At 29.1% G+C, this 27,583-nt stretch overlaps 6 non-coding genes across 6 annotated transcripts; all 6 read right to left on the bottom strand.

The window, feature by feature from the left end:
- Positions 1-459: 459 nt before the first annotated feature.
- Positions 460-531, bottom strand: TRNAQ-UUG (transfer RNA glutamine (anticodon UUG)). The gene has a single exon. It is a non-coding gene; the product is annotated as a tRNA-Gln (tRNA).
- A 6,403-nt stretch (positions 532-6,934) lies between these two features.
- On the bottom strand, positions 6,935-7,006 carry TRNAQ-UUG (transfer RNA glutamine (anticodon UUG)). The gene has a single exon. It is a non-coding gene; the product is annotated as a tRNA-Gln (tRNA).
- A 5,138-nt stretch (positions 7,007-12,144) lies between these two features.
- Positions 12,145-12,216, bottom strand: TRNAQ-UUG (transfer RNA glutamine (anticodon UUG)). The gene has a single exon. It is a non-coding gene; the product is annotated as a tRNA-Gln (tRNA).
- A 3,010-nt stretch (positions 12,217-15,226) lies between these two features.
- Positions 15,227-15,298, bottom strand: TRNAQ-UUG (transfer RNA glutamine (anticodon UUG)). Its single transcript has one exon. It is a non-coding gene; the product is annotated as a tRNA-Gln (tRNA).
- Positions 15,299-18,078: 2,780 nt separating this feature from the next.
- TRNAQ-UUG (transfer RNA glutamine (anticodon UUG)) lies at positions 18,079-18,150 on the bottom strand. Its single transcript has one exon. It is a non-coding gene; the product is annotated as a tRNA-Gln (tRNA).
- Positions 18,151-24,225: 6,075 nt separating this feature from the next.
- On the bottom strand, positions 24,226-24,297 carry TRNAQ-UUG (transfer RNA glutamine (anticodon UUG)). The gene has a single exon. It is a non-coding gene; the product is annotated as a tRNA-Gln (tRNA).
- Positions 24,298-27,583: the final 3,286 nt, after the last annotated feature.

The raw sequence follows: 27,583 nt of genomic DNA on the forward strand, positions 1-27,583 counted from the left end.
GAAATTATTTCATAAAATAATTGATTGGGAAAATTAATTTTATGAAAAAAAAAAAGAATTAAAGTAGTTAAATCCGCGAGTCGAACTCATATCGTTGGATTCAAAGTCCAGAGTGCTAAACCATTACATCATGGATCCAAAGAAACATGGAAATTATACAAATTGAATTTTGAATTTTATAAAAATCAATAAAGATATAATTTTTTTAAAAAATAAAAAAAATCTTTACTGTAAAATATATTGTTTAATCACAAAATTTTTATCATAATAATTTGTTTATCATAATATGACGTAATAAGCGGAACGTTCTCTTTTTTATTATTATAAAAAATAAGTATAATAATAAAATTTATTTAAATGAAATAAAAATATATTATGATAAAGTAAATGTAAAAACATTACATTATTTTATAAAATAATTTATTGGAAAAATAAATTTAAAAAAAAAAAATTTAATTCAGGTTCCACCGAGATTTGAACTCGGATCGCTGGATTCAAAGTCCAGAGTGCTAACCATTACACCATGGAACCCACATCAGCAAGATGTTACAATCATTTTATCACTGAATATCTTGCATAACAAAATGTAGAGCAAAGAGGTTACGATCCCAGCTAATCAGCTGGAAGTAAGCAAACGGATGAACTGAATAGAAATGACAAGTTCTATTAGAAAGTTAGATGCGTTATAGCATTTTGTTGGCCACAATAAAAAAAATTTTACTACACACTATTTTAATTCTATATCATGCAGTTAATATTACCATAGTTTAGTAAATTTTGATATGTATTTATCCTTGTCCAGCGGGAAACAAATGTTTTTGTTGTATTTATACAAGTAATTGATGATCTTATGAACCCACCCTATGAACGTGTATCTGTGACAGTATGGGTAATCTTGCTCGTCTACGTCACAAGGTGCCATTATCCAATTACCATCTAGGAGGTAATTGGCTCATCAGGCAACGCAAAATGAGCAACACCTTCAGCATCTTCCACGGCGAAGAACTGCTTAAAAAAAAATCTCTATTCGGGTTTGGGGATTTTAAATCTGAAATAAGTTTTGATCGGAAATTAACAGATTTTTTCAAAACGGTATTTTTAGTTTAGTTTAATTTGTCTGAATGCGCAAGGTCATAAAAAACGTATAGGTTTACGTACATACATATATATTTGTCTGTTTTTTTAACTCTAAAGACAAGAAAAAAATAACCTAAAAATACCGCATCATAAACTGAAAAGTATTATTGCGTTCTTCCTACCACTTCCTACGTAGCTGAGAAGTGGGGGCAGTTAGTTTTGACTCGAGTGAATTTTAAAAATGCTACTAAGGAAATATGTTATTGAATGGCATGAAAACTACAGCTCATTCAGGGAATTCGACTGCAGATGTGAAATCAGTGAAGCGGATATACATCTCATGCAATTAAATACAAAAATTTCCTAAGTGATATCCACTTAAAAAATGAAATGAGCCTTAATCAAACACTTACTCCCGGTTATTTTAATTTATGAGTCTTTTTCTCTGATTGATATTTGAAAAATCGCTCTCGTTTGGGTTTAATTCATAAAAGACTATTGTTACTAAAAATCCAACATTTTGTTTTAACTTTAAAAACATTTTTGCTTAAACTAATCTAGTAATTTCTAGTGTCCCTAGCATTATAATATGTATCGTAATGACCTATTTCAGATCAAAATATACACATTTAAAATAATAAAAAAAATATGATGCTCCGAATATTTTATTCTTAAAGAAAAGATTAAATTAAATTATGTGTTACTAGTCTTACGTTTCTTAATCGCACTTACTTCGACTGAAGTTCATGCGTTATTTAAAAGCAGACTTTTTAGTTTTCACCTTTCAACAGTAATGCGATTTTGAAATATAATATATAATTATGTTGCAAACAAAAACTGGTAACTATCTTTTTTCTAAAATAAATTAATTAAATGCTCGAACTACGAAATTCATCGATTTTATTTAAAACGTTTTTGCTACCTTGTTCGTTCGTTTAAGAAAGATTTTAACTAAATTGTAGTGAAATTCAGAGATGCCAACTTGCTCCGGACAGCAAATAAATATTTTAAAGTGGTAGTTTATCAATTGTGTTTCTTGGTTTAATAAATTCAATTTAGTAGATTTTTATCCACCACTATTTCTAAATAATTCGTAGGCTCATATAATTCACCACTTTATGGTAGTTACTTCATGCTATAACTTTTTAAAAACAAGCCAAAATAGTCAAATATTTTCAAAATTTAGTTTGAAGTTATTTACCGTTTTCTTAATTATTTTGGCGTCCCCGGAGCAGTTGGCATCTCTGGAAATTGTAATCAACAAATTAACCGGTTAACGCCCAGCGTCATATATTTAGGACAGTTCCTTTTTTCAAAGACATTCATTGTGGTGGAAAACTTTTTTCAGTATTTTCATTTATCTGGGTGAATTAAAGGATTCTCAGATACCAGAATGAATTAGTTATTTCCGATTAGATATAGAATTCTAAAGAACGAATACGTTTCGATCTATCAAAGACTTTTTGAATGCCTTAACAGTAGAAAAACCAATTAATTTCGATAATATATTATACCACTTTTTCCATAAAACCACTTCTTGTATTATTTCAATTTATAAATTCGGGACAAAACGGGTTAAGGACCAACGGTCTCATGAAATTTTTACAAAACGGTAATGGCTGATAGCTAAATTATTCCATTCTAGAAATTTATCTGGGAACAATAAGGAATTAGGTTTCATGGTTCACCATAATGTGTATAATTTGTAATGAAATTACCACATTAGGCCCTAATGTGCTAATTTCATTACATTTCATCACAACACTAGGGCCTCCGTATCCGAGCGGTATTACCACTACGTCAATTGCTTTGTAATAATCTGTTCTTCAAGTTACAAGGTTTTTAAGCCATTCATAGTAGTCAATAATTAAATGAGTAATAATAAATAAAACTCCATTTTAATGTTTTAAAATTAAACTGGTAATCTACATTCAAAGTCATGAAATAAGTTAAAATTGTTTACAGATCATTTATAAAATTAAAACCATATTTGCTTTGAGATGGTTTACTTTTACCTTTCAAAACTAATTTCATGATTAATCCACCGACTCTGTACAGTTAAAGACTCGAAACAGCTATAGGCATAGTTGAAATGCTTAAATAAAATAACCTATAATATTCTCAGAGCTTTACTTTTAATTTTATTCATCTATCTATTTGAGCCAGTATGATCGAATCGGTAGTTTCTTTTATTTTTCATCCCGATAAATGTTTTTTTTTTAAATAAAATCATAGCAAATTTATAGCACTTAAAACTCAAAAACATAACTGATCATATAAAAAAAAAATCTTCTTCTTCTTTATCAGCGCAGCAGCCCCTTGCAGGGCTTGGCTGACTCAAAACGGAGCCGGTATATGCACATTGTTCAGGTTTCTGAAGTGGGGGTCTTTCACACTGTGGGGTAGCTGGCCCCACGCCCAATCCCCAACCGGGAGGACTAGTCCCCCCCAAAAAAATCGATTTTTTTATGTAAAAAAACACACTTTAGAACAATGTCTTGGCAACAAAAAAAAATTCTTTTGGTGGACAATTTTGATTTACTGGGCTTTTGTTCCAAGGAAAAAAGCTATATCTTATTCTTGAATAAATAAGTGTTATAGCTTACAATCCTATGTAAATGATAAATATCAATAAAACGATTTATTTTCATCTTAGCTTTCACATTGTTATTTTCAATTCTCGATCATATTCGAGTGTGAAAAATTATAGCAGCATACAATATAACCTCTGCTCGAATTATCTCGAATGTGCACAGTTTGGCCTGTTTAGCGCCCTCGAATTAACTCGAGTGCACAAGTTTAAGGGTTAATTTTATTTTAAAAAAATCAGGTTGGTTTCAACAAAATGCCAGCAAATGGTTCCAACAAAATTATAGCAGCATAAAATACAACTTCTACTCGAATTATGTCGAATGTGCACAGTTTGGCCTGTTTACCGCCCTCGAATTAACTCGAGCGCACAAGTTAAAGGGTTAATTTTATTTTAAAAAAAATCAGGTTGGTTCCAACAAAATGCCAACAAATGGTTCCAACAAAATTATAGCAGCATAAAATACAACTTCTGCTCGAATTATCTCGAATGTGCACAGTTTGGCCTGTTTAGCGCCCTCGAATTAACTCGAGCGCACAAGTTTAAGGGTTAATTTTATTTTAAAAAAAATCAGGTTGGTTCCAACAAAATGCCAACAAATGGTTCCAACAAAATTATAGCAGCATAAAATACAACTTCTGCTCGAATTATCTCGAATGTGCACAGTTTGGCCTGTTTAGCGCCCTCGAATTAACTCGAGCGCACAAGTTAAAGGGTTAATTTTATTTTAAAAAAAATCAGGTTGGTTCCAACAAAATGCCAACAAATGGTTCCAACAAAATTATAGCAGCATAAAATACAACTTCTGCTCGAATTATCTCGAATGTGCACAGTTTGGCCTGTTTAGCGCCCTCGAATTAACTCGAGCGCACAAGTTAAAGGGTTAATTTTATTTTAAAAAAAATCAGGTTGGTTCCAACAAAATGCCAACAAATGGTTCCAACAAAATTATAGCAGCATAAAATACAACTTCTGCTCGAATTATCTCGAATGTGCACAGTTTGGCCTGTTTAGCGCCCTCGAATTAACTCGAGCGCACAAGTTAAAGGGTTAATTTTATTTTAAAAAAAATCAGGTTGGTTCCAACAAAATGCCAACAAATGGTTCCAACAAAATAATAGCAGCATAAAATACAACTTCTGCTCGAATTATCTCGAATGTGCACAGTTTGGCCTGTTTAGCGCCCTCGAATTAACTCGAGCGCACAAGTTAAAGGGTTAATTTTATTTAAAAAAAATCAGGTTGGTTCCAACAAAATGCCAACAAATGGTTCCAACAAAATTATAGCAGCATAAAATACAACTTCTGCTCGAATTATCTCGAATGTGCACAGTTTGGCCTGTTTAGCGCCCTCGAATTAACTCGAGCGCACAAGTTAAAGGGTTAATTTTATTTTAAAAAAATCAGGTTGGTTCCAACAAAATTTGAATTGTCATTCCAGAGTTGCTAACCGTCCCACCATGGAATCACATTGGAAAATATTTGAAATTTAATTTCTTAAATGGCATGAAATTTCGAAAATTTTATAAAGGAATTTAATTTTAGAATAACAAAATTGCTTCTTTATAAAATACACAGTCTATTCAAAATATTTCTGTCCTGGTATTTTTTTTATGAAACTTAAAAGAATAAACAAATCAACCTTTAATACTATACAGGGTGATTCTAAAAAGATGGGAAAAAATTTAGGAAGTGATAGTACACACCCAGACAAACAATTTTTATCAAAGAATGCCTGGTCGAAAACAAAACCCAAAACCGATAGAGGGCGTCAAAGTTTATGCTCTTATATGAGGTAAACACACAAAGAACGATGAAGTTAAGTTATAAAAGCAAATATAATGGCATGTGATTACAATAACAGTTCAAAACAGTGGCCGGCAGCGGCTATGCTGGTACAACGACGATGAAAAGATAGGCGAACTTTCCCTGCAGCGGCCGAAAGCTTGCCGACAAATAACGTAGCGCAGTAACTCGCTATAGGAATGGAGCTTTCTCGTTTGCATGAAAAAACTTTCCAAATGCGCCAGCACCTTTGCGTTTTGTTTTCGACCATGCATTCTTTGATAAAAATTGTTTGTCTGGGTGTGTACTATCACTTCCTAAAATTTTTCCCATCTTTTTAGAACCACCCTGTATAAATAATAATAGGAATAATCATTTAACTTAAATAAAACTTATAATAATTGTAATTATACTTAACATCAATAAAGCAAACATTAATAATTTATTGGGGATATTACTTTTTAAAATAATTGATTGAAAATATTATTTTTACAAAAAAAAAAAAAAAAAAAAAATCAAATTGGTTCTACTAAGATTTGAGCATTTTTACCTTAATAATTTCTTTATCTAACATAAAATAATAAGCAGAGCATGCAATTTCTTATTAATATATAAATAAAAGAAGATTTTTTTAAGTTACTAAAAGTATATCTTAATAAAACTAATATAAAAAAATTCTTGAGGATAGTTTTACTAAAATTAATGTTTGGAAATTTATGAAAGAAAAATCTAATTCAGGTTTCAAAGAGATTTAACTCAGATCGCTAGATTCAATGTCCGGAGTGTTAATCATTACACCATGAATCCACAACAGTATGGTATTTACTTAAGCTGAATTTTAAACTTTATAAAGCTCAATTAAGACATAAATTTTACTTTATAATAACAAAATTGCTTTGTTGTAAAATAGTCAATTTAATCGCAAGATTTTTATCCTTAGAATTTATTTATCATAATATGACACAATAAGCGGAACATGCTCTTTTTTAATTTTACAAAAATAAGTATAATAACAATCAAAATTATTTAAAGGAAATAAAATTATATTAAGATATAAGTTAATGTAAGAAATTTTCACGTGGAAATTATTATATAAAATAATTGATTGAAAAAATTAATTTTATATTAAAGAAAGAGAATTGAAGTAGTTGACACCGCGAGTTGAACTCGGATAACTGGATTCAAAATCCTGAATATTACTCATTACAGCATTGAGCATTTTTATCCTAATAATTTGTTTATCTAACATTAAAGAACATTATATTTAGTGCATTAAATATATTAAATATTTATTCATTTATGAACATAAAAGAATAAACGAGGCATGCAATTTCTTATTAACAGATAAATAAAAATGAAAGAAATTTTTTTAAAGTTTATAAAGATATATTTTAATAAAACTAATATAAAAAATTTAATGGGGATATTTTTTCTAAAATAAATTATTGGAACTATTAAATTCATAAAAAAAAAGTCTGATTCAGGTTCCACCGAGATTTGAACTCGGATCGCTGGATTCAAAGTCCAGAGTGCTAACCATTACACCATGGAACCACATAAGGAAGATGTAAGAATCATTTTATAACAGAAGGAGATTGAACATCTTGCATAATAATATGTAGAGCAAAGATGTGACGAACCCCGGCAATCAGCTGTGAGTAAGCAAACGGATAAACTGAATAGAAATGACGAGTTCAATCAAAAAGTTAGATGCGTTATAACATTTCGTTGGTCACAATAAAAATATTTCATTGTTCACCACATTACAAAAATTCGAGCAACAATAAAATTTTGGCCAGAATAAAATTTTTCCACTACATAATATTTCTATTCTATATTACTTTAGTTAATATTACCATAATTCATTAAACTTTGATACTATATTTATCCTTATCCAATGGTGAATTAATGTTTTTGTTGCATTTACACAAGTAATTGATCTTACTCTATTCGGGTTTGAGGATTTCAAATATGAAATTAATTTTGTTCTGAAAGGAACAGTTTTTTTGAAAATGGTATTTTTATTTTAGTTTAATTTTGTCTGAAAGTGTAAATTCATAATGAATGTGTAGGTTTACATACATACATCTACATTTGTCTGGGTATTTTATCTTCAAAAACAATAAACAAATAACCTTAACACATCGCGCAATAGACTGAAATGTATTATAGCATTCTTCCTACCACTTCTTATGTGGCAGAGAAGTGGAAACAGTTAATATTGACTCGAGTGAATTTTAAAAATGCTAAGGAATGTATTATTGAATTGCATATACAGAGCACATGCATGAAATGTTGCTTATACAGATAATCCGATAACATATTTAAAATCGGTGACACGGATATATATTTAATGCAATAAAAAACAAAACTTTCAGACTGGTTTCCACAAAAAAATAAAAAATGAAATGAGCTTTAACCTCCTCGTGACGGGTGAGTGAAATATATTCGCATGGAACCAGAAACAGGACGAAAAAAAAATAAAAATCAGTAGCTTAAGTTAGGGCATGGCTAATTTGACAACCTTATTTTTGCTTTCACTTTAAATCTAATACCTCCAATTAATATCTGTTAAAAGTGTAAAGATATAACGTTTGATTTGAACCAAGTCTTGGTGATATAAATAAAGAAAACTATTATTACCCCGTTCACAAATAAACTGCTATAACAGGGGTGGCCAACATGCGGCTCTTTGAATGATTGCTAGTGGTTCTCGATAAATGTACCCGAGTTCTCTTTTCATTTTTGTTCATACCCGAGTTCTCTTTTCATTCATCCGAGTTCTCATTCATTCAAGAGTCAACCCGCAGTGTCGATAATTAAAAATGCATTAGATTCCATAACGAAAACTTGCAAGCATTGCAACTAATGGAGCTCCGGCAATGCTGGGCTGGGTAAAAAAAATCGGTGTCATTGGGATTTTAAGAGATGATTCTCAAATTCCAAAAATCATGCCGAGTCACTGCATAATTCACCGAGAACATCTCGTTACAAAATATTTAAAATATCCTAATGTTTTGAAAACGATGTTACACATTGTAAAATACGTTCGCCCCAATGCAAAAAAATCATCGACAATTCAAAAATTTCTTTAAAGAATTAAAGTACGAAAAACTTCCAAATGGCATTAATTTCCTTTGCATTATTATATGGTTATCTAGATACAGCGTATTAAATTGTTTTGTAGATTTGTTTGACCCGATAACTGCATTTCTAAAATAAAAGAAAATAACCTATTCAGAATTAGATGATGACGAGTGGTCACAAGACTTAATATTTTTAACTGATGTCATGGAACATGTGCAAACAGTGAATTTACAATTGCAGGGGAAAGATAAAATAATATCTGACCTCTCACAGTGTATATTTAGTTTTCAAACTAACTTACAACTTTTTCAAAAGGACATTAAAAATAAAATATTTTGTCATTTTCCTCGAATTAAAAAATTTTTTTCAATATTATACAAGAAAAACTCAACGAGTATATAAAAAAGCTAGAAAGAATATTGACGGAATTCTCAAAATAGATTTCAAGCCTTCAAATATTTTAAATCGTCTCTTGATTTTTTTCTGAATCTATTTCAAATTAACATAATTCAAGCTGAGTTTTCCATTTCCAATATAATTATGACTCAAAAAACATCTGGAGAATAAGAATTAATAGAGATGCAAGAAGATCAACCTCTGCAATTTAAATATAAGTCGGCGTCGATAACTGAATTTTGGAAATTTGCACCTTAATCGAAGTATCCTGAATTGAAAAAGGCTGCTTGTCGAATTATTTCAATATTCGGAACAACGTACTTATGTGAATCATTTTATTCCACTTTAAAATTCGTGAAATCCAAACACCGATCAGTATTAACTGACCAACATCTCAAAGAATTACTATGAGAAGCGCTGTCACCAATTATTTACCAAATTTTAAAGAATTATCAAAAGAAGTAAAATAAATGTGTTTAATTTTTAATATTTAAATTCAATACACATACAGGGTTATTCATAATTCACTCTGTTTACTACAACCTTATATTTACTACAACTGGCTTCAGTGTTACTGCCATCTGCCGGCAACTGCTTAAATTAAAACCTGAATACTTTCGGGACAATTTCATATGCTCTTTTTTGCCATATTCGTCTTCGTTTTTTTACTATAACGCTTCGAAACCCCGGAGAGAATTATGAATAACCCTGTATTTTGTACTCTTATTTACATGTTTTCAATAAATATAATTTGTGTAAATTTGAAAAAAAAATAATAATTAGAGTTAAAATAATTCTGTAAATTTTTTAATAAAAGGTATAAAAAAAATTCTACTCCTTTTTTGCCTACTTTTTAAATACGTATTTAATTGCGGCTCGCGAAAAATTTCAAATTTTGAAAAATGGCTCGACTCTTAAGGAGCTTGGCCACCCCTGTGCTATAAGATAGCTAAACTACCAGTTTTATCTTTTTTACCCTGATTGTCGCCATCCTGAGAATGCATATATGACTCGCCCGTTTTGATGAAGCTAATCAAACACTTCCTCCCAGTTTTCAATTCATAACCTTTTTCTCAGATTGATATTTGAAAAAAACCACGCTATTGTATGGGTTTAATTTATAAAAGACTATTGTTAAGAAAGTACATTTTGTTTTGACATAAAAAGTATTTTATAAAAAAAGTGGTGGAACATATGCTTCGAGTAATCTAGTATTAGTGTCAAGAACACTAATATAATATGTTTTGTAGTAACCTAATTTCAGGTCAATATACACACATTTAAAATAATAACAAGTTAATAAATTAAATGAGCCACCAGTTTTTATCGTTCTGGAAAGGACTGCAGAGATGCCAACTTGCTCAACTTTGTAAAAAAGTATTTTCTAGCTGTAGCGAAATTTAAGTTACCTTGAGTTTAGTATTTTTAATTTTAAGTAATTTCTTTCACCATTAAATATCAAAAATTATAAGTTACTGGTTACTCTATTAGAAAGTAGGCGTACATATCCTTCTTTAGCGAATTTTACTACATAACTTGGTACCACATTATATAAGCAGTTGGTATTCCACGGATTGATTGTCAAATCTGTCTCGACCTCTAATCGCACGAACTTCCAGTGAAGTACATGCATTTTAATTTTTAATGAGCTTTCTTCATGCCGCTCGGGTAATGAATTTGAAAAACCTTTAATATTTATGTTACAAATAAAAACTGGTAAATGTTTTTTACTAAAGAAAATAAATGTTCTATTACTACAAAGTTCATCATTTTTATTTAAAGCGTTATTGCCACCTTGTTCGTTAGTTAAAAATATTTTCTATTATATCGTTGTGAAATTGTAATCAACTAATTTAGTACCAACGGTTCCATAAAGTTTTAACAAAACGTTAACGGTTGATAATTGAATTATTTCATTCATGAAATTTATTTTAGAACAATGTGGAATTAGGATTTATTGTTTACCATAATGTATCACTTGTTTTGAATTTAACACATAAGGGCCTCCGTAACCGATAGGTATCACCGCTTTGCCAAATGCTCTGTAGTAGGCAGGTTAGAATCAAGGTCTAACCTCTACAAGTTCTTCAACTTGACAATATAAGTCGTTCATTGTGATGAGCAATTTACAAATGACTGATAATAAATAAAAAGCTCATTTTTATGTTTTAAAAATAAAGAGATAAAGATATTCTAATTTATCAAACAAGTTTTAATTGCGTGTAAATAACTTACATATTGAATGTATATTTGATTTGAGATTGTTAACTTTTACCTTTCAAAAGTAACTTCATGATTAATCCAGTGACTCTGTATAGTTAACACTAGAAACGGTTTCAGGCACAGTTAAAATGCTTAAATAAAACACGACTATGATATCCCTAGAGCTTTACTTTCAATTTTATCTATTTTATTGAGCAAATATGATCAAACCTGTAATTTCTTTTCATTGCGTTATTTTTTTTTGTATTTTTATAAAACTATTGCAATTTTATTGTACTTAATACTCAAAAAGCATATTTGTTCACAAAAAAAAAACTTTCGCATGAATATTATTTCTAAAATAATCGATTGCTAAGCTTAATTTTGTAAAATAAAAAAAAATCAGGAAGGTTTTAACAAGATTTGAATTGTCATTTCAGAGTTCCTAATTGTCACACCACGGAATCGCATTGGAAAATATGGAAAAAATAAAAATCTTAAATGATCTGAAATTTCAAAAACTTTATAAATTGAATTGAATTTTGAAATAAAAAATTCGCTTTTTTGTAAAATTGACAATTTATTTTAAACATTTTTATACAGACACTTCATTTGTATAATTTAAAAGCATAAGCAAAACAATCTTTACTACTGCTCGAATTGGAAGAATTAATTAAATTAAATAAAAATGTTAATAAAAAATAATATTAATGAAACAACAATAAAGAATTTATTGTTGATATTATTTTTTTAAATAATTGCTTAAAAATATTAAATTTACAAAAGAAATAAATCAAATAGATTCTACTGAGATTTGTGCAGTTTTATCCTAATAATTTGTCTATCTAACATATAAGAATAAGCGAGGCTCGCAATTTCTTATCAATATATAAATAAAAATGAAACACAAATAACTAATATAAAAAATTTCCTGAGGATAATTTTTCTAAAATAAATTATTGGAAATATTAAATTTATAAAAAATTTTTAAAAAAAAAGTCTGATTCAGGTTCCACCGAGATTTGAACTCGGATCGCTGGATTCAAAGTCCAGAGTGCTAACCATTACACCATGGAACCCACATCCGGAAGATGTAAGAATCATTTTATGACGGCAGGAGATCTTGCATAATAATATGTAGAACAAGAGGTTGCGATCCCAGTTAAATCAGCTGTAAGTAAGCAAACAGATAAACTGAATAGAAATGCCGAATACTATTAGAAAGTTGGAAGTGTTGTAGCATTTTGTTCACCACATTAAAAAAATTCAAACCATAATGAAATTTTAGCCAGAATAAAATTTTTCTACTACACAATATTTCTATTCTATATTAGGTAGTTAATATTACCATAATTCATTAAACTTTGATACTATATTTATCCTTGTCCAATGGTGAATTAATTTTTTTGTTGCATTCATACAAGTAATTGATCTTATTCTATTCTGGTTTGGGGATTTCAAATCTTGAATTAGTTTTGTTCTGAAAGGTACAGATTTTTTTCAAGAAGGTATTATTATTTAAGCTAAATTTTGTCAGAAAGTGCAAATTCATGATACATGTATAGGTTTACATACATACATATATACTTGTCTGTGTTTTTTTTATCTCCCAAGACTAGTGACAAATATCCTTAACTCGCGCAATAAACTGAAATGTAATATAGCATTCTTCCTACCACTTCTTATGTAGCAGAAAAGTGGAAACAGTTAATATTGATTTGAGTGAACTTTAAAACTGCTAAGGAATGTATTATTGAATTGCATATACAGAGCACATACATGGAATGCTGCTTATATAGAGAATTCGATAACATATTCGAAATCGGCGACACGGATGTATATCTAATGCAATAAAAAACAAAAATTTCAGACTGGTATCCACAAAAAAATAAAGAAAGAAATGAGTATGACTAATTTGACAACCTTATTTTTGCTTTCACTTTAAATCTAATACACCCAATTAATATTTGTTAAAAGTGAAACTAAATAGATTTTAATTCGAACTAAGTCTTGGTGATATAAATAAAGAAAACTATTATTACCCCATTCACAAATAAACTGCTTTAAGATAGTTAAACTACCAGTTTTATCTTTTTTACCCTGATTATCGCCACCCTGAAAATGCATATATGACTCGCCCGTTTTGAAGAAGTTAATCAAACACTTCCTCCCAGTTTTTAATTTATGACCTTTTTCTCAGATTGATATTTGAAAACTCGCTCTCGTATATGGGTTTAATTCATAAAAAGACTATTGTTATGAAAATACAACATTTTGTTTTGAAGTATTTTATAAAAAAAAAGTGATGGAACATATGCTTCGAGTAATCTGGTATTAGCGTCACGAACACTAATATAATCTGTATTGTAGTGACCTAATTTCAGATCAATATATACACATTTAAAATTATAACAAGTTATGATGATCAGAAAGTCTTGTTTCAGCAAGAATTATTTTAAGAATTAATTTATAAAGCCACCAGTTTTAATCTGTCTCTACCTCTAATCGCACGTACTTCTATTGAAGTATATGCATCCTTATTACAAATAGATGTCTAAATGTTCTTGCTAACTAACGGAATTTGAAATATTATTTATAATTTAAGTTATAAACAAAAACTGGTAATTGTCTTTTTACTAAAATAAATAAATAAATGTTATATTATTACAAAGTTCTTCGTTTTTATTTAAAACGTTTTTGCTACCTTGTCCGTTAGTTAAAAATATTTTTTATTATTTTGTTGTGAAATTATAGCCAACAAAAGTAGCACCAACGGTTCCATAAAGTTTTACAAAACGGTAACGGTTGATAACTGAATTATTACATACTAGAAATTTATTTTGGAACAATATGGAATTAGGGTTCATTGTTCACCGTAATGTATAATTTGTTTAACTAATTCATTAGGGCATCCGTAGCCGATCGTATCACTGCTTTGCCAAATGCTCTGTAGTAGGCAGGTTCGAATCAAGGTCTAACCTCTACAAGTTCTTCAACTTGACAAATATAAGTCGTTCATTGTGATGAGCAATTTACAAATGAGTGATAATTATTTAAATAGCTCATTTTTCATCAGTTATCTAACAAGTTTTAATTGCGTGTAAATAATTTACATATTGAATGCATATTTGATTTGAGATTGCTAACTTTTACCTTTCAAAAGTAACTTCATGATTAATCCAGTGACTCTGTATAGTTAACACTAGAAACGATTACAGGCACAGTTAAAATGCTTAAATAAAATACACCTATGATATTTTTAGAGCTTTACTTTCAATATTATTTATTTATCTATTTTATTCAGCAAATATGATCGAACCTCTAATTTCTTTTCATTGCGTTAAGTGTTTTGTATTTTTATAAAACTATTACAATTTTATTGTACTTAAAATTCAAAAAGCATATTTGTTCATATAAAAAAACTTTCGCACGAATATTATTTCTAAAATAATAGATTGTTAAGCTTATATTTATGAAAAAAAAAATCCGGAAGGTTCTAGCAAAATTTTAATTGTCATTTCAGAGTTCCGAATTGTCACACCACGGAATCACATTGGAAAGTATGGAAAAATTAAAAATCTTAAATGATCTAAAATTTCATAAACCTTATAAATTGAATTAAATTTTGCAATAAAAAATTCGCTTCTTCGTAAAATTGACAATTTATTTTAAACATTTTTATACAGACACTTTATTTGTGTAATTTAAAAGCATAAGCAAAACAATCTTTACTACTGCTTGAATATTAATAGAAAGAATTATTTAAATTAAATAAAAATGTTAATAAAAATAGCAATATTAATAAAACAACTATAAGGAACTTATTAATGATATTATTTTTTAAATAATTGCTTAAAAGTATTAAATTTACAAAAGAAACAAATAAATAAATCAAATAGATTCTACTGAAATTTGAGCATTTTCATCCCATTAATTTGTTTATCTAACATATAAGAATAAACGAGGCTCGCAATTTCTTATCAATATTTAATAAAAATGAAACGCACGAAACTAATATAAAAAATTTCGTGAGGATAATTTTTCTAAAATAAATTATTAGAAATATTAAATTTATAAAAAATCGAATTCAGGTTCCACCGAGATTTGAACTCGGATCGCTGGATTCAAAGTCCAGAGTGCTAACCATTACACCATGGAACCCACATCAGTAAGATGTAAGAATCATTTTATGACGGCAGGAGATCTTGCATAATAATATGTAGAACAAGAGGTTACGATCCCAGTTAATCAGCTGTAAGTAAGCAAACGGATAAACAGAATCGAAATGCCGAATTCTATTAGAAAGTTAGTTGTGTTACAGCGTTTTGTTCAGCACAGTAAAAAAATTCTAGCCGCAATAAAATTTTGGCCAGAATATAAATTTTTTACTACACAATATTTCTATTCTATATTATATTGTTAATATTACCATAATTCATTAAACTTTGATACTATATTTATCCTTGTCCAAAGGGGAATAAATTTTTTTGTTGCATTTATACAAGTAATTGATATCACTCTATTCGGGTTTGGGGATTTCAAATCTTAAATTAGTTTTGTTCTGAAAGGTACAATTTTTTTTTAAAAGGTATTTTTATTTTAGTTTAATTTTCTCTGAAAGTGCAAATTCATAATAAATACATAGATCTACGTACATACCTATACACTTGTTTGTGTTCTTTCTTTTATCTCCCAAGACAAGAAACAAATAACTATAACATATTGCACGATAAACTGAAATGTATTATATTCCTCCTACCACTTCCTACGTAGCACAGAAGTGGTAGCAGTTAATATTGACTCGAGTGAATTTTAAAAATGCTGCTAAGGAATGTATTATTGAATTGCACACAGAGAATACATGCCTGAAATGTTGCTAATTCAGATAATCCGATAACATATTTGAAATCGGTGACGCGGATATATATCTAATGCAATAAAAAACAATAATTTCACACTGGTATCCACAAAAAAATAAAATGAGCCTTAACCTTTTCCGGACGGGCGAGTCATAAATATATTCGCATGGAATCAGAAACAGGATGGAAAAAAATAAAAAGTAGTAGCTTAAGTTTGGGCATGACAACCTTATTTTTGCTTTCACTTTAAATTAAATACACCCAAACTAAATTAGTTAAAAGTGTAACTATATAACTTTTAATTTGAACTAAGTCTTGGTGATATAAATAAAGAAAACTATTGGTACCTCTCCCACATATAAACCGCTATAAAAATAGTTTGGCTACCAGTTTTATTCTTTTTACCGTGATTGTCGCCACCCTGATCCATATATGACTCGCCCGTTTCGAAGAAGTTATCAAACACTTCCTTCCAGTTTTCAATTAATGACCTTTTTCTCAGATGGATATTTGAACAACTCGCTCTCGTATATGGGTTTAATTCATAAAAATACTATTGTTATGAAAATATAAAACTTTGTTTTGACATAAAAAGTATTTTATAAAAAAAGTGGTGGAACATATGCTTCGAGTAATCTAGTATTAGTGTCACGAGCACTAATAGTGTATCGTAGTGACCTAATTTCAGATTAATATACACGCAATTAAAATGATAATCTATAAATCTGTCTCTACCTCTAATCGCACGTACTTCTAGTGAAGTTTGTGCATTTATACAAATTTAATAGTACGTGATTTTAAGCATGCTTGAGAAAAGAATTTGAAAAATTATTAATATTTATGTTACAAATAAAAACTGGTGAATATTTTTTTACTAAAGAAAATAAATAAATGTTCTATTACTACAAAGTTCATCATTTTTATTTAAAACGCTATTGCCACCTTGTTCGTTAGTTAAAAATATTTTTTTTTATATCATTGTGAAATTATATTCAACAAATTTCGAACCAACGGTTCCATAAAGTTTTTACGAAACGGTAACGGTTGATAACCGAATTATTACATTCTTGAAATTTATTTTGGAACAATATGGAATTAGGGTTCATTGTTTACCATAATGTATCACTTGATTTGATTTGAGATTGTTAACTGTTACCTTTCAAAAGTAACTTCATGATTAATCTAGTGACTCTGTATAGTTAACACTAGGAAAGGTTACAGGCACAGTTAAAATGCTTAAATAAAACACGACTATGATATTCCTAGAGCTTTACTTTAAATTTTATTTATTTATCTATTTTATTCAGCAAATATGATCGGGCCTCTAATTTCTTTTCATTATGTTAAGTGTTTTGTTCTTTACAATAAGTCTATTATAATTTTATTGTACTTAAAACTCAAAAAGCGTACTTGATCACATAAAAAAAAAACTTTCGCATGAATATTTCTAAAATAATCGATTGTAATTTATTTTTAAAAAATAATCAGGAAGGTTCCAACAAGATTTGAATTGTCATTTCACAATTCCTAACTGACACATCACGGAATCACATCGGAAAATATAGAAAAAATAAAAATCTTAATTGATACGAAATAAACGATATAAATTGAATTGAATTTTGAAATAAAAAATTTGCTTTTTTGTAAAATAGACAATTTATTTGAAACATTTTTAAACTGACACTTTATTTATGTAATTTAAAACTATAAACAAAACACTCTTTTGAATATTAACAGAAAAAAATTATTTAAATTTAATAAAAATGCTAATTATACTATTAATAAAACAACTATAAAAAATTTATTGCGGATATTATTTTTTTAAAATAATTGCTTAAAAATATTAAATTTACAAAAAAAAATTTAATAAAATAAATTAAATAGATTCTATTGAGATTTGAGCATTTTTATCCTAATAATTTGTTTATCTAACATAAAAGAATAAACGAGGCTTGCAATTTCTTATTAATATATAAATAAAAATGAAACACAAATAACTAATATAAAAAATTTTATGACGATAATTTTTCTAAATAAAATTATTGGAAATATATTAAATTCATGAAAAAAAAAGTCTGATTCAGGTTCCACCGAGATTTGAACTCGGATCGCTGGATTCAAAGTCCAGAGTGCTAACCATTACACCATGGAACCACATGAGAAAGATGTAAGAATCATTTTACAACGGAAGGAGATCTTGCATAATATGTAGAACAAGAGGTTACGATCCCAGTTAAATCAGCTGTAAGAATGCAAACAGATAAACTTAATCGAAATGCCGGGCGAAAGATGTGTTATAGCGTTTTGTTCACCACAGTAAAAAAATTCTAGCCACAATGAAATTTTGGCCAGTATAAAAATTTTATACTACACAATATTTCTATTCTATATTATGTAGCTAATATTACCATAATTCATAAAACTTTGATGCTATATTAAGCCTTTTCTAATGGGAAATTAATTTTTGAAGTTATACTTCTTATGCGACTTCCAACAAGATTGCGTTAAACGTTTAACACTACATTTTTATTGGCCGGGAAATCACGTGGTAGGATCCAGTTTTCCCTCATTCATTTCCATATTGTTTTGGTTCTCACTAGCACAAAAAATAATAGAAGTCATAAAAGTATTGTTTTTCTAGAAATATTTTAGTTTGATTAGATACACATCCATATATATTATATAAAACGCTAATACGTACGTATGTATCAATAAAACCGATGATATTTCTTTTCTCGCGTTGGCAAAAGTTTTCATTTTTAATTGATAGGCTTCGGCGCGCAAGAGCACGTAGTGAGCATCATATGGCTAATCGGGTGAATTCTCACCGAATTATCAAAAAAATTCTCACAAAATTATCTTCATCGAAGCCGATGCTTTACATCCGGCGTTCAGTACTATTTCACATTGTTTTACAACACATGGTTTTAGCCCTCTGGTGGGAAAGACTTTAAAACAAAACTTACAACAGTTACTTTTCTCAACAACTGAAATTTAGAATAGTGTGATTAAGAAAAATATGTGAACTGTTTCCAATTTCAAATTGATATTGAAATGCACAGGTTTAGAATTTTCTACAATGAAAGGTTTTCGGAACTTCAGTGTTCAAAAAAGTATACAAAAGCTAGACGTTAAGAACGTATCCAATGAGCGATCCGAAATGAACTGCGAAAGCAGTTCGGGGGGTTGGCGAGCGCCAGCGAGCAGGGGGAGAAGCCTCCTAGTATTATATAAAACGCTAATACGTACGTATGCATCAATAAAACCGATGATATTTCTTTTCTCGCGTTGGCAACAGTTTTCATTTTTAATTGATATGCTTCGGCGCGCAAGAGCACGTAGTGAACATCATATGGCTAATCTATATTATATAAAACGCTAATACGTTTTAATTGATAGGCTTCGGCACGCAAGAGCACGTAGTGAGCGTGATATGGCTAATCGGGTGAATTCTCACCGAATTATCAAAATTATCTTCATCGAAGCCGATGCTTTACATCCGGCTTTCAGTACTATTTCATATTGTTTTACAACACATGGTTTTAGCCCTCTGGTGGGAAGGACTTTAAAACAAAACTTACAACAGTTACTTTTCTCAACAACTGAAATTTAGAATAGTGTGATTAAGAAAAATATGTGAACTGTTTGCAATTTCAAATTAATATTGAAATGCACAGGTTTAGAATTTTCGACAGTGAAAAGTTTTCGGAACTTCAGTGTTCAAAAAAGTATACAAAAGCTAGACGCTAAGAACGTATCCAATGAGCGAGCAAAGCGAGCATCGGATTGCGAAGCAATCCGAAATGAACTGCGAAAGCAGTTCCGGGGGTTGGTGAGCGCTATCGAGCAGGGGGCGAAGATTCCTAGTATAATTTAAAAGGGTAGTCTTTTTTATTTTCAAACTTAGTGGATAACAATTGTAAAAAATGAGTGAAAACAATGCGACGGATATAAGGTTATGTCAAGCTCTTGTGAATATCAATTGATTGTTAGGTTTTCTCTGTTCTAATTGCCTTTTATATTTCACCAAATGCAGCCAGGAGGGATATTAAATTATTTATTGCAAAATCTGTATTGCCGCTATCCACTGCAGGTTCACAAGCTCTGGCCATGGGTGAAAGCCCTTATATAGCAAGACGGAAAAGAGAAAAACCTGGTACGTAAAACATTTCATTCCATCATTTTTTTCGAAAAAAAATGAAATATCTGTAACTATCAAGATTTCTTTCATAATTATGGCATATATATAAAACTGCTTCTTTTCCAAGATAAAGTAGATATTGTTGAAAAATTTAAAAAGATAATACGTAAACTCCTCCCAATAACTAGCTATAACTGAAATGGTTTTACTACCAGCCTTTTCTCTTTTCCGTCTCGCTTTCACCCCTGGCTCTGGCAGACGTTACTGGTGAAGAAATTGATTATTGTGAGCGGCCTGTGATCCTTGCATGAGATTTTAAAGTGAACTTCTAATTACCTGAAGCTGAAACATTATTAACCTTCCTTAAAGACAAATTTGGATTGGAAATGATAAATGGTAGAAATGATCCAACAACCAAAGGGGTAACTACCATTGATGCAGTTTTTGCAAGAGATATTGAAAAAATAGAACTCAAACATTTCGTATCTTACTTTAGTTATCATAATCCCATTGTAAATGTTATAGGTTTGGATATTTCTCCACTCGAAAATGATAATTAAAAGATGCGATCAATTGTGAATTGTAAGCATTGTTAATAAAGTTTGTCTTAAAGAAACAATATGATTTCACTAAAAATCAATTTCTATCCCTTCCTATTTTCATTTCCACATTACGAAGTTTAACTTCTTACGCACGGAGGGACTCCACTCACTATTTTTTTTTTTTTTTTTTTTTTTTTTTTTTTTTTTTTTTTTTGCATTTATACAAGTAATTGATCTTTCTCTATTCGGGCTTGGGGATTTCAAATCCAAAATTAGTTTTGTTCTGAAAGGTACAGATTTTCTTCAAAATGGTATTTTTAGTTTAGTTTAATTTTGTCTGAATACGCAAGCTCATAATAAACGTATAGGTTTGCATGCATGCTTATACACTTGTCTGGGTTTTTTTAACTCCAAAGACAAGAAACAAACACCCTTAACATATCGCGCGATAAACTGAAATGTATTACAGCATTCTTCCTACCACCTCTTACGTCGCAGAGAAGTGGATGCCGTTAATATTGACTCGAATGAATTTTAAAAGTGCTGCTAAGGATTGAATTGCGTTAAAATTGATCCTTACACGAAGAATTCGATTGCTTATTTGAAATCGGTGACGATGATATAAATCTCATGCAATAAAAAATAAGCAAAAAAAATTCCACACTGGTATTCACAATAATATACAAGAATGAAATAAGCCTTAATCAAAAACTTCCTCTAAGTTTTTAATATATGAGCCTTTTCTCAGATTGATATTTGAAAAAATCGCTCTCGTATGGGTTTAAATCATAAAAGAGTATTATTATGAAAATTCAACATTTTGTTTTGACGTTAAAAGCATTTTATGAAAAAGTGGTGAAACATATGCTTCGAGTAATCTAGTATTAGTGCCACGAACACTAATATACTCCCTATATAGCCGCAAAATAACTTATATATTCATGAATCTCCGCTCAGTGAGAGTTCAGAGGGCCTTTATTTTTCCGATCTTGGCCCTATATAGAATTTTCCCATTCACCCGATATATTACAGCCAATTTACTACCAATATCGGTCCTATACAAAATTGTCAGATTCACCCGATATTTTATATCCATTATTTAGCCATTGTAGGTTCTATATGTAGGCCATTCTAGGACAAATATTAAAAAATCTAGACATGCCAATATTGGTCTCTCAGTGCATGTTCTAGGACACATATCGAGCAAATTTTAAACTTAACTGAGGTCAAGTTAAAATTGTTGCTAGGGATATGTAGTGTAGTCACCTAATTCCAGATCAAAACACACATATTTAAAATAATAAAGAGATATGGTGATCCGAAAATTTTGTTTCGGCAAAGATAAAATTTAAGAACTAATTAATTGAGCTACCAGTCTTTATGATAGTGAAATGAGTTTTAGATGAAAAATCTGCCACTGCTTCTAATCGCACGTACTTCTTGTGAAGCATGTGCATTAAATCACAATATTCAGAAATTATGCATTGACTAAGTGAAACCGCAATTGAAATATTATTTATAATTTAAGTTATAAACAAAAACTGGTGAATGTCTTCTTACTAAAATATATAAATAAATGTTCTAATACTACAAAATTCATCATTTTTATTTAAAACGTCCCATGAAGTTTTTATAAAACGATAACAGCTGATAACTCAATTATTACATTCATTAAATTTATTTTGGAAAAAAAAAGGTATTAGGGTACATTTTTCACATTAATGTGAAGATGAATAATTTCTTTTAAAATTAACTCATTAGGACCTCCGTATCCAAGGTTTCACCGCTCTGCCAAATGTTTGGTAGTAGGTTCGACTACCGCTCTAACCTCTACCCGTTCTTCAACTTGACAAGTTCCCTTCAAAACGCAAGTCACTTTTCAAATTAAGTGATAATAAATATATAGCTCATTTTGATGTGTTAAGTTCTAAAAAAATTCTAAGTAATCAAACAAGTTTAAATTGCTTGCAAATAACTTACATATTGAATGTATATTTGATTTGAGATTGTTAAATTTTACCTTTCAAAAGTAACTTCATGATTAATCCACCGACTCTGTATAGTTAACTGTATAAACGGTTACAGACAGAGTTGAAATGCTTAAATAAAATACACCTATAATATTCTTAGAGCTTTGATTTCAATTTTGTTTATTTATCTATTTTATTGAGCAAATATGATCGAATCTCTAATCTCTTTTGTTTTTCATTGCGTTTTAGTTTTTTTTTAATTATTTTTATTTTATTTCACAAAACTAAAAGCGTACTTGCTCATGTAAGAAAAAAATTCGCATGAATGAAAAATAATTTTTTGGTAAGCTTAATTTTATAAAAAAAAAATAAATCAGGAAGGTTCCAACAAAATTGAATTGTCCCTACCGCCAAACCGAGGAATCACATCGGAAAATATTTAAAAAAAATTGCGAATCTTAAATGGCATGAAATTTCAAAAACTTTATCAATTGAATTGAATTTTGAAATAACAAAATTGCTTCTTCGTGAAATAGACAATTTACTCGAAATATATTCATCCTGACAACGTAGCTTAGCATTTGCGTAACTAAAGAGAATAAATAAAACAATCTTTACTATCAGAATTACCAATCGTCACACCATGGAATCATATCGGAAAATATTTAAAAAAAATTACGAATCTTAAATGGCATGAAATTTCCAAAACTTTGTAAATTAAAATGAATTTCGAAATAACACATTTGTTTCTTTGCGAAATAGAAAATTTATTCGAAACTTTTTTATCCTGACCTTATATTTATGAAACTTAAAAGAGTAAACAAAAAAATCTTTATTATTATATGACTATGAATCGAAAGAATTATCTAAAATAAATAAAAATGCTAATAAAAATATAATATTAATAGTTATATTATACTAATAAAACAACTATAAAGAATTTATAGTGGGTATTATTTTTTAAAATAATTGCTTAAAAATATTAATTTTATAAAAAAAAATCAAATAGGTTCTACTAGCATTTTCATCCTAATAATTTGTTTATCTAACATTAAAGAATAAACGAAGCATGCAGTTCCTTATCAATACCTAAATAAAAATGAAAAAGAAGTTTTTTTCTACTTACTAAAAGTATATTTGAATAAAACTGATATTAAAAAATTTGATGAAGATATTTTTTCTAAAATAAATAATTAGAAATATTAAATTTACAAAGGAAAAATCTTTATTACACCAAATTTACACCATGAAACCACAGTGGCATGTTATTTATGCAAACTGTATTTTAATAGATAGATATAAAGCTCTATAAAGACATAAATTTAATTTTAAAATTTTTGCCGTAAAATAGATAATTTAATGAAAATATTTTCATCCGAATAATTTGTTTATCATAACGCAACAATTAAGCGAAACATGCTCTTCTTTAGTATGTAATCAAATATAATAATAATTATTTAAATTAAATAAAAACGTATTTTGATTAAAAAAATATTTTTTTTTAAAAATTCATCTTTAAAATATTTTTGAAATTATTGATTGGAAATATTAATTTTATAAAAAAAAACATTAACTCAGGTTCCACCGAGATTTGAACTCGGATCGCTGGATTCAAAGTCCAGAGTGCTAACCATTACACCATGGAACCCACAACTGATCAATGTTTAAATTATGTTATGACGAGAAGAGATAATAAGGTCTTGCATAATAAAATGTAGATCAAGAGGTTACGATCCTATCAAATCAGCTGGAAGTGAGCAAATGAGCGAACTAAACGGTAAATTTATACTCAGAAAGTTATATATTACATGTTGATGTCTGCTATCACGATATTTTCGAATTCCTTTTACTACCACAAAATATTTCATATACATATATGTTGTTTACATAATTATTATTAGCCATGTCGTGCAATAAATGACTAAATGATTTGATGTTAGTTCTAAAAATTCATGTAATTAATTATTAAGTCTAACTGAAAGTTTTAACCAATAATGTATGCGCCTCCTCTTTCATTATTGCAAAAGGTTTTTTTTAATAAATAATGGTGGATTTTGGTGTTTATCCTTTAACTCATTGGTAACATTCAAGCTTAAGGCGACAAGGGGCTTTCAAAAAAGCAAAAATTTGTCAAAAAATCGATATTTTGCATTCTATATTTTTGAAATCTGGGCGTTTAACTGAACATCTAAAAAAAAAATTCTGGAATAAGAGCAAAATTGATGAAGTTATGGCCATTTCAGTTTTGACCACACCCCTTTGTTTCCCTTTTTTTGCCTGCTTAAAATTAGTTAAAATTAGTTCAGTTTAAAATTAGTTTTAAATTAGTTGAATATTTTTTAATTTTTTTAAAAAAAATTTAAAGTATATAATTATTAAACTAGTTCATTAGACAATATTTATAGGTATTTATATCAAAAACAAGAAATATTTGTTTAGAAGTAAAATTTGCAATGAAAAAGTAGTAAAAGTCTTTTTTTTTCAAAATGTCTTTTTTGACAAATTTACAAATTTCAAACTGTTCCAGCGTAATGAATTTTTATTCTATTGACCTGAGAATTTAATGCTATATAGTTATGAATATTATTAACATTTTGCTGGAAAAGTTTTTTGAATTAAGAGAATAGAATTTTTTTTATACATGATATTTTATAGAGGTATGATGATTTTTTCCTAAAAATGTAGGTTTTTTACTGTTTTTTTTAATGTTATTCGTTTCTATAATAAAAAATAGAAAAAGTACTCCCAACAATTTTTTCAATATTATCTAACATGTAATATTTTAAAAGAATTTTGTCATTTTGACAAAATTTCAGACGCGAGGAGTAATATAAAAAAAAACATAAAAAATTCAAAAATTTAAATTTTTTAATTTCTTAAAATTTGAAATATTTTTTTGAAATTTTGTATAACAGTTGTTTTTAACAATATAAATGCATTCTGAAAATTTCAAGCAAATCCCTTGATAATTTCAAAAAGAAATTTTGAAAGTCCCTTGTCGCCTTAGAGAGACACAGTATGTATGGCGCAAAAGAGCATGCTCATATATAATCAAATTTAGCGAAAATATTTGTCAAAACTAAGCGATGCATCTCATATATCCAATTCAGGATAAATGCCCTACCACTTTTTTAATAAAGGCAGATTTTGCATGCTTGCATCATAGGGCGCATTCCGTTCGGCACAGAATTTTCCGCTAAACCTAATATATAAGCTCGACAGAATTCTTTTACGAGTAACTGAATAGTCGCGTTCCAGTTGGAAAAAAACGCAACTTTCTAAAACTAGTTATTTTTTAAAATAAAAACTGAGTTTCACATATCTACGAAAAATTATTAAATATTATTTTTCTTAATAAATATTTCATTCGCTGAGCCCACTTAGAGGCATCTATCACATGATTTTCTCTTTGTCAAAAAAATGAAGACTGGTAAATCATTTATACCTTTTTTAAAAAATTTATCTTGATGGAACTATATTCGCGTCCTGAATGTTGTATTAATAATGTAATCCTATATGTTGTGATTTGAAAATTTAAAATGGCGTCTTAGTAAAGAGCTTACAAGGCTGATTATTATGCAATAGCTGATTATTATGCAATAATTAAATTTCAAAAATTGTGATTAAGTGGATCAAGCATCGCCACTTATAGATGTGTGATTCACTATGACATTACTCTCAATGTATTCGTAAAATCCATCACATAATTTTTGTTAAATTAAAGCGGTAAAACAAAACGAAAATGGTTGCTAATATAAACGCAAAATTACTATCAGATTTTTTATGAAACATCTAGATATACAGGTGGTTATCAAAATAATGGAAACACTTGTGAATAAAAGCGACATTTAAGAATTCGCTTCATAAGCATTAAAATATAATCTCACATATCAGTTTTTTTTTAATATAAAAAGTAAATATATTAGGTGGTATGAGAGAGCTTTAGCAGAGTTGTCTACGTTTTGATTTTTTGTCTGAAGCGTAAAATGTCAGACCTCACAGATTTTCAGAGAGCCCAAATTGTAGGATCCCGACTAGTTGGAGCAACAGTGACCGAAACATCCCAGCTATTAGGTGTTTCTAGAGGTACGGTGTCTAAAGTCATGACAGCATACACACAGCGCGGAAAAACAAGCTCAGCAAAGCAAAATAGTGGACGGAAGGAGAAAGAGACCGACGGGTAGTGAAGCGGATTGTAATGTCTAAAAAGAAAACAACTGCAGCCAAAGTGACAGCAGAGCTCAATCAGCGTCTGGATTCTCCAGTGTCAACAATTACAGTCAGGAGATACCTTCATAAAGAAAACATTTACAGCAGAACACCTTCATAATCTAGGGTGTTTCCATTATTTTGATAACCACCTGTATCTCAATATAGCTGCCACTTTAAAAAAAATTCCAGACCGTGGAAGGCCTGATTTAGGCAGTCATAATTGTGTTTGCCGATGTACCATAAATTTTAGAAAAAGTTTCCAGTTTCATTTGTAGCTTTACTACAATTTTATAAAATTTTCTTAACGACCTGACAATTTGGCAGTCATGATAATATTTATTATTTTGAACAATTGAAAAAATAATTTTGGCAAAAATACTATAGAAACTGTTCATTTTCTGCCTTGAATTTTGCCATATACAACCAGCTGGAAACTTTAACTTAGATGTTAACTTAAATTTATCTATCATAATTTCAGTTGAGTTAGCATGCTTTATACAAAAGTAAATTATTGTTTAATAATTTTAGTGGTAGATACGCCAAAAATATATTTAATAAATGCATTCTCATAGATTTCCTTAACTATCTGTTAAATTAAAGCGAATAATCTTTCATCAGAAAAACTACCAGACTTAAATTAGAATCATTTCTCTTCGGTTGCTTCTTTAGTAAATCAGTTTCAATTGAGTTAAAAACGCGAGCAGGGGAAACAGCTTCTTGTA

This window comes from Parasteatoda tepidariorum, chromosome 9 (assembly GCF_982258835.1).
Source record: "Parasteatoda tepidariorum strain Cologne lab strain chromosome 9, Ptep-v5.0, whole genome shotgun sequence".
NCBI classification, from domain to species: Eukaryota; Metazoa; Arthropoda; class Arachnida; order Araneae; family Theridiidae; genus Parasteatoda; species Parasteatoda tepidariorum.